The sequence below is a fragment of the Mytilus edulis genome, chromosome 6 (assembly GCF_963676685.1).
Source record: "Mytilus edulis chromosome 6, xbMytEdul2.2, whole genome shotgun sequence".
Classification (NCBI taxonomy): Eukaryota; Metazoa; Mollusca; class Bivalvia; order Mytilida; family Mytilidae; genus Mytilus; species Mytilus edulis.
Window position 1 is genome coordinate 4,265,834 of NC_092349.1, and position 7,615 is coordinate 4,273,448.

The 7,615-nt window shown below is 31.9% G+C and overlaps 1 long non-coding RNA gene across 1 annotated transcript; it reads left to right on the plus strand.

Annotated features, from left to right (window-relative positions):
- Positions 1–1,571: 1,571 nt before the first annotated feature.
- On the plus strand, positions 1,572–6,674 carry LOC139526982 (uncharacterized). The gene is made up of 3 exons (XR_011665233.1): positions 1,572–1,767; positions 5,113–5,200; positions 5,891–6,674. It is a non-coding gene; the product is annotated as an uncharacterized lncRNA (long non-coding RNA).
- Positions 6,675–7,615: the final 941 nt, after the last annotated feature.

Genomic DNA, 7,615 nt, shown 5'->3' on the forward strand with positions numbered 1-7,615 from the left:
ACGTAAAATAATTTTACCTCTTGGAGTTTTTCTATATTACTTCTGTAATCGGATTTTGAAGAACCCCATGGACACCACATACTCTCAAATGTCTTTCAAGAAACATTGATAGTATGTAAACTCTTGTGTTGTTAGTAAGGAAATAAAATATCGAAAGCCTTTGTTTCTCAATTTGTATCGCAAAATAGAGTTCGTTAATTAAAAAAAAAAGCTTGCATAGCAATTTCCTTAAAAACTAAATATATATAACAAAGGCAAAGTTTTAAAACACAAAATTTATTTTTTATTTTTCTTTCATAAACTTGAAATTATACCACGCTAAACCGTTAGTTAACAACCATTGATTAATCAATAAGTAACGATCAAAAGACAATTGTTTATTGGATTAGGTTGATTGAACATGATGATTCGGGAATCTGCAATAAACCGTTGGTCACGTGGCGAGTGGCACGCGTTTATTAAAAAGTCATTTAACTTCAAAATTACAAAATCTATTGATACCTTATTTTATAGATATAAGGTTTTTAATCATATATCCTCTTATATTCATGCTCGCTGTGATCTTAAAACATTTTTTTTTAGTGCACTAAGAAGTCTTTTGCGGTATTTCTACACACCGAAATATATCATGGCCTTATTATTGGTAATATACCAAATTAGTGTCACTAATGGCTTAACGTGTTACCAAATTAAAAAGAAGAAATAGGCTCAAAACCGCATTTTTAACTTTAGATTTTTTTTCAATCCCAAAATAGAGACTGAAGAGGTTCGGTATACAGACTAAATAAAAAGTCCAGATGAGAAGTTTAACTTGATTTTCTATTCCCGGCAATTTTAACTGTTTCTTGACGCATGCACAAAAAAAAATGCAGTACCTGGTTACAGTTGCTCATTGACAAATTATCATCTTTCGATTAAATGATCTTAAATCTATATGGTCTTAATTTTAAAAGTTATAAAATCTAAATGTGAAGTGATCTAAAATGTTCAATATTAATGAGTATTTTCGCTGTGAAATGAATATAAGGTCGTCTAAAAGTATATACATGTGTATTTGAGCCGACTACTGACTACATATAGTAAACTATTCATTATGTACATATAAGGGGGGGGGGGGGGGGGGGGGGTCGGAGCGGGACTCTGGATTGTCGAGGCATATTTTTTGTAAACGTGACACATGAAAGTCAAATTATGAGGGAGGGTAAGAGGGGTACTGATTCCGAAATCCCGAGCTTAAAAACACGAAATCCCGGGCTTAAAAACACCAAATCCCGAGGTCCCGAAATTCGAAAAAAGAATTATCGGATCCCGAAAGGGTCAATCCCGAAATCCAGAGCTTAAAAACACCCGATCCTGGAGTCCCGATAAAGGTCCTATATCCTCCCTCAAATTATTGTGCCGTGAAAACGCGAATTGAAGTTTAGCGGGATAATTAATTATGACGTCTGGCAAGGTTTTTTTTTCTGGGACGCCTTCCTACGACGCCCCAGAAAAAAAAATAGAATAGCCTTGCCAGACGTCATAATTATTTGGACTAGCGGGAATCTAAAAAAATAAGTAGTAACTTAGCGGGATCCGTGAACAGAACCCCCAATGAGACCCCCATTAGTTGTGGCTTATTTTGGTCTTTTTAGTTCGTTTCTTTCCCCTACATTACTTGACCGTTTTTGTAAAACAACAGCACTCGAGGTCTGACAGTATTTTACCAAGAACATGAAGAAATGCACAAAATATTCAACAAGGAAGGCCTAGAAAATTTAAATATTGGTATGCACACATACTCCCCTGTCAGCACAGACAATTATATTTTTGTAAACGCGCCAAACTCGTTTCTAATATTTATAATAGAACTTAAAAGAAAATGGAAATGGAAATGGGGAATGTATCAAAGAGATAACAAAATTATATACATAAATTTATTTTGAAAACAAAAACCAGGAATGCACCGGAAAGTAAACATCAGTACGTTGATGGTTTTCTGTAAAAAAAGAAGAAGAAGATGACCAAAGAGCAGATAACAACCATAGGTCACCAATGGGTCTTCATTGCAACGAGAAAATCCCACAACCTGAGACTGGGGTGGATCCTGAGTCATATAAAGGGGTTCCTAACCCAGGACACAGGCACTAGACGTTCTGTCAATAGCATGAAAATATTGGCAATGGGAAGAAAATAGTGTCCATATATATAATATAGAGATATATATGGACACTATTTTCTTCCCATTGCCAATATTTTCATGCTATTGACAGAACGTCTAGTGCCTGTGCCCAGGACAATTTTTTTTTTTTGGGGGGGTCAAACTACATGTCCACATTCAAATGCATTGATCGTCCAGTAAAGAAAGGGGGTTCCATCATGTCCAACCTTCAACCCCCCTTGGGATCCGTGCCTGTGAGGCATGCTTTAGCTTGCCATTAAACAAAAATGTATACTAACTAGTTGAGTGATAATGGACGTCATACTAAACTCTTCAATACAAAAAAAAGAAACTAAAATAAAAATCATACAAAGGTCACAAAGGCCATAACTTCTGGCTCCTGAGTTAGAAAAAGTGCAAAATGCAGTGAGGATAAAAGCGTTTACTGTAAATTCCTGAAATTACAATTATATAAATCATCTCGCATCTTTGTGCATTTCTTGAAATTGGTCATATTAATAAATGCATGCAATATTTTCAGAAAATTTCAATATATAGGCTTTTAAAAGTTAATCTTGTGCATGATTATCAATGATTATACTCGCACAATTAACACATGTGGTTCTCAAAACTCAAAGGTGTCTATGCTATTTATGACAACTTTTTATACCCCCGCGTTAAAAAAAGGGGGGGGTATACTGTTTTACCTCTTTCTGTCAGTCCGTCCGTCCGTCCGTCAGTCAGTCAGTCCAGTCCGTCCCATGAATATTTTTCTCAGGAACTACAATACAAGGATTTCTAAAATTTGGTCTCATTTAAACCGTGTGATGTGTTTTCAGATTGATCACTTGACAACTTCCTGTTTACCGAACACTTGTATGATTTTACACATGATAGCCAATTTTCGTCACATTTTTCTCAGGAACTACAATACAAAGATTTCTGAAATTTGGTTTCAGGATTTATATAAGTCAGCTATACCGTGTGATGCGTTTTCAGATTCATCACTCCTGTTTACCGAACACTTGCATATTTTTACACTATTTATATTATCCACTTGCGGCGGGGGTATCATCAGTGAGCAGTAGCTCGCAGTTTCACTTGTTAATCAAGTATAAATTTTAAAAATATGTTTAGAACTATATGATTTTTAGGTTTTTAGCATAGATATAGAAGGTCAGGATCTGCAAACTCTCACTGACTGATTTGAGCACATGAATTCAACACTAGTTTTTTGGTGATGTTGGTGTTGCTTAGTGTTTTGTTTTGTTTTTCTTTTCTGCATCTTATGTTTTGCCTTGGCATTGTCAGTTTCTCTTTCATTGCCTTTGTTTTTTTTGTTATGTTAAATAACAAGTCACAAGAGAGAAAGGACAAAAAAAATATGTGAAAAAATGGCTTAGTTCAGTATATATTAAGGACAGAGATAACAAATAGCTAAATAAGAAAAAAGAAAATTCCTTTTCTATTAAAGTCAATTGTCTGATAATCTAGAAGATAGCCTGATTTGGTCTAATTCTCCTGAATTCTAGCAGGTACTTCATTCCAACTTTTTTTATTCAAACAAACCATGTCTTAGATAGTCTTGGAATTAGAATATATTAATCATAAAATTTTCATAATACTTTGGTGAATTATCTATTGATATAATCATTATAATTAAGCTCCTTTTTAATTTTTAGGGATTTTAAATTTTTAATCAAAAGTTAGGGATTTTATTCATAAAAGGGAGGATTTTCCAGTACGTATACTATTAATAATGCTTTGAGCAATTTTCATGAAACTTGGTGAATTATTTTTGTATAACATAAACATGATAATTTTCCTTTTAATTTAAAAAAAAATCTGATTTATGTCATTGTACTATCATGACTTGGGATTAGGATAGTCTCAAGAATGCTTTCACAAATTTTTATGAAACTTTGGTGAATTGTTTTTATATCTTGACATAAACACCCTTTTTATTATTATGACCCAAAGTGGAGGGGGCATAATGTTTAACACTTGATCATTTGTCCGTCTGTCCCAAAGATGTTTTTTGTTCTCTTTAATACAGTACTTTAGTTTGCCTCAACCGCAAAAAGCTTGTTATTGCAATACTCAGATCAAGTTTGAATTTTGGTGATGTCAGTGTTACTGTACTAGAGTATCAGAGTTATGCCCCTTTAGAAATGGGGAAAATATGCTGAATTTTTGGTTTCCTGTTCTCTAAACTTTAGTTTGTCTCAACCAAATGTTATGAAATCAATACACAATGCTTATCACCACAAAATACAGATTAAGTTTTAATTTTGGTAGTGTCTCTTTTACTTAATTCTATAGTTATGTTTTTTTAAAATGGAAAAAATTGTTTCGGCCTTCTAACTTAAGTTTCCCTCAACCAAATTTTATTAAACTTTAAAACAATACCTTTTATCACAATTTTAATCAGATCAATTTCAAATTTTGATAGTAAAACTTTTATCGTTCTTCAGTTATGTTCCTTTAAAACTTTGAATAATATGCAAGCTGGAGTATCATTCCCTATTTATCATGTATATTTTTTATAAGATGCAGAGTTAAGGAACCTTAGTTGTTGCAAAGTTATATAAAATTTGTCCATTTTCAAAAACTTTGAAAGGTTTTAGAAATGTATTTGTTAAAAAAATTGCAGCCTTAAACTTATAAGTCACTTGAGATATCTATAAATTGAGCCAAATTATATACATGTTTTAAGTCAATGAATACCACTGTTTGTGCATGTTTTGGTTTTTTTTTAGGGCGGGGGTCTTATTTGCACAGTGCTCATAGTTTTTTAGTAGATCAATAAAATTCATTTAAAGCTTAAAGACCAGCTATAAGGGCAAGAAGCTTATCAAGCACTCATGGTTTAGATTTTTATTAAACACACATTAATATACATATAAATGTACATTACACAGAAAAAAATTTTGATGCAAGATGTCATTCAACTTTTACTCTTTTATGTATAGGACAAGAACTATAGAAGATACAGAGAAATAATATACAGCAGAAATGATAGGCAATGTAAAATTTGCAGAAGCCAACTAAACCTAAATGGTAAGGCACCTTTTAATTTTAAAAAGTTATTGAACTTGAAAGATGATTACTAGTATCATGATTACTATAGAAATTCAAAGATGTGGTATATTAAATATGAAAACTATGATGGCTTTGAGAAAGCAATTGTAGGGCTGTTACGACCTTCAATAATGACAAAATCCATACCCTATACTATAGTCAAAGTAGGCAGCTATAAAAGACCTAAAGATGAAACATTGAAACAATCCGAACTGTAAAACTAATCATGCTAATTGCCTAGTTTATAACAAAATAAATTACAAAAAATAAATATGACCGGTATGAAACAACAACATCCACTAAATTTTAGTGTCAGACTAAACTGACAAAAGCTATACAGGCTCTGAACTTTGGACAGGCACAATAGGAATATGGCAAGGTTATATAAAAATAAGATATGGTATGATTGCCAATAAGACAACTCTCCACCAGACAACCAATGATGTAAATTTCCAGCAAACAAGGACTTGACTACTGTAAATCAACTAATTTTTCGTGAATACTTTATTTGGCATTTTATACTTTCTAGTCTACATCGCAGTTATTTATTTTTCTCGAGTTCAAGTTTACTTAATGTATTTTAATAAGGAAAGATACACATGAAAAACATTTATTGCTGTTTCTCTCTCCATTTATAACATTTTATTTGTTTATTTTGTGTATTTATAGGTGATCAGACATCTTGGTTTTCATGATCAATAGGTCATTACTGAAGAGGAAACTTAAAGTTGAAATTTATTTACATAGTGCATAATTGGATTAATTTGAAATGGAATGTGTGCTTTCCTGCAAAAAAGAAATAGGAAATTTCAACATTATCACATGATAATGACCATATAAAACAAAATGGAGTTCTATCATAGATACACAAAAACACTTTTGCATAAAAGCAACAACATATCTTAATCAAAAGAAAGGAGAATGCAGAACAAATACTATTTTGTTGTTGAAAAAAGGAACACCAGTTTTATCCACTCATTTACATCGCTCCCTCATATCAAATATACAGAAGAAGATCATTGAAGAACAATTTGCAAAAATGATTTCTCTTGGAATTGAAGGGAATTGTTTAGTGAATGGAATAATGTATTCACTGAATTCTTACGTAGTGGATTGAATAACTGTACACAAGCTGAAACAGAAGAAATTCTAATTTAAAATAACACGAAAAGTGTTTATTTTATTATTTAATCTGCAAATATATAAACAAATTCTTTAGAACACCACAAATGATATAATGACATTCAAATTGGTTGCTTATTAATGTATCGCATTGAAACAGTTACAAAGAAAACAGAAGCATTTGCTCCAAAAAAAATTATAAATCAAAGTTAAATTTATATAAAAAGTATAAACAATACCTAGATCTAAATAGTCAGACTGTATTATTTTCAATGTCATTAAAATGTTGAGTCAAACATTTATTAAAGTTTTAAATATCATTTGCATCAATTATACAGTCTTGTAATAATTATATTCATACTGTTTGTATACATGGTGTAGTGAAGAAATGTTTAACAAGTAAAAATAAGGGAAAACATTTCCTTAAGGGAAATTTGATGTTTAAAAATTTCCTTAGAGGAAATTTGAAGAACAATGATTTCCATAGAGGAAATTTGTTATCTTGAAATTTCCTCCAAGGAAAAGTGTTTGTCAAAAATTTCCTCACAGGAAAAAGTATTTCCTCCAAGGAAAATGTGAAACTACAAATTTCCTCACAGGAAAAAGTATTTCCTCAAAGGAAAATTTGAAGCTGCAAATTTCCTCGAAGGAAAAAGAATTTCCTCTAAGGAAAAATAATTTCCTCTAAGGAAAAAGAATTTCCTCTAAGGAAAAAGAATTTCCTTTAAGGAAATAGAATTTCCTCAAAGGAAATAATTATGCAGCAAATTCCCTAAGGGAAATCTTTTTCCCTTGAGGAAAAAACAATTTCCCTTGAGGAAAAATCTTTTTCCTGCAGGGAAATTTGATTTCCCTTGAGGAAAAGTACTTTTCCTCTGAGGAAATTGTTGAAAAAAGGGGCATAACTTTTTCAAAAGTGGTGCTAGAGCCAAAAATTTTTAGGACAAATATCAGGGAACCAATAATACCAACCAAGTTATCAACTTTGTTTTGACTTAACTCCAAAAATTAAGGTGACAACTTTTGCACTCAGCGGAATTGCAAACTTGTCCCGGAGACTGTGGCCCTCTTAGGTCAGTCAGTGGGCCCCCACTTTAGAAAATATCTGTATCCGCCACTGGATATACAGTATCGAACAGAAGATAAAAAAGAATATGGTGAATTTTAGAGATTAATATTATTTCATGTACATGCATTTGAAATATTTAAGATATATTGTTTCGATTTTTTTAGTTCTAGGTTCCACGGTGACCTATCTTCCATTTTCGAAAA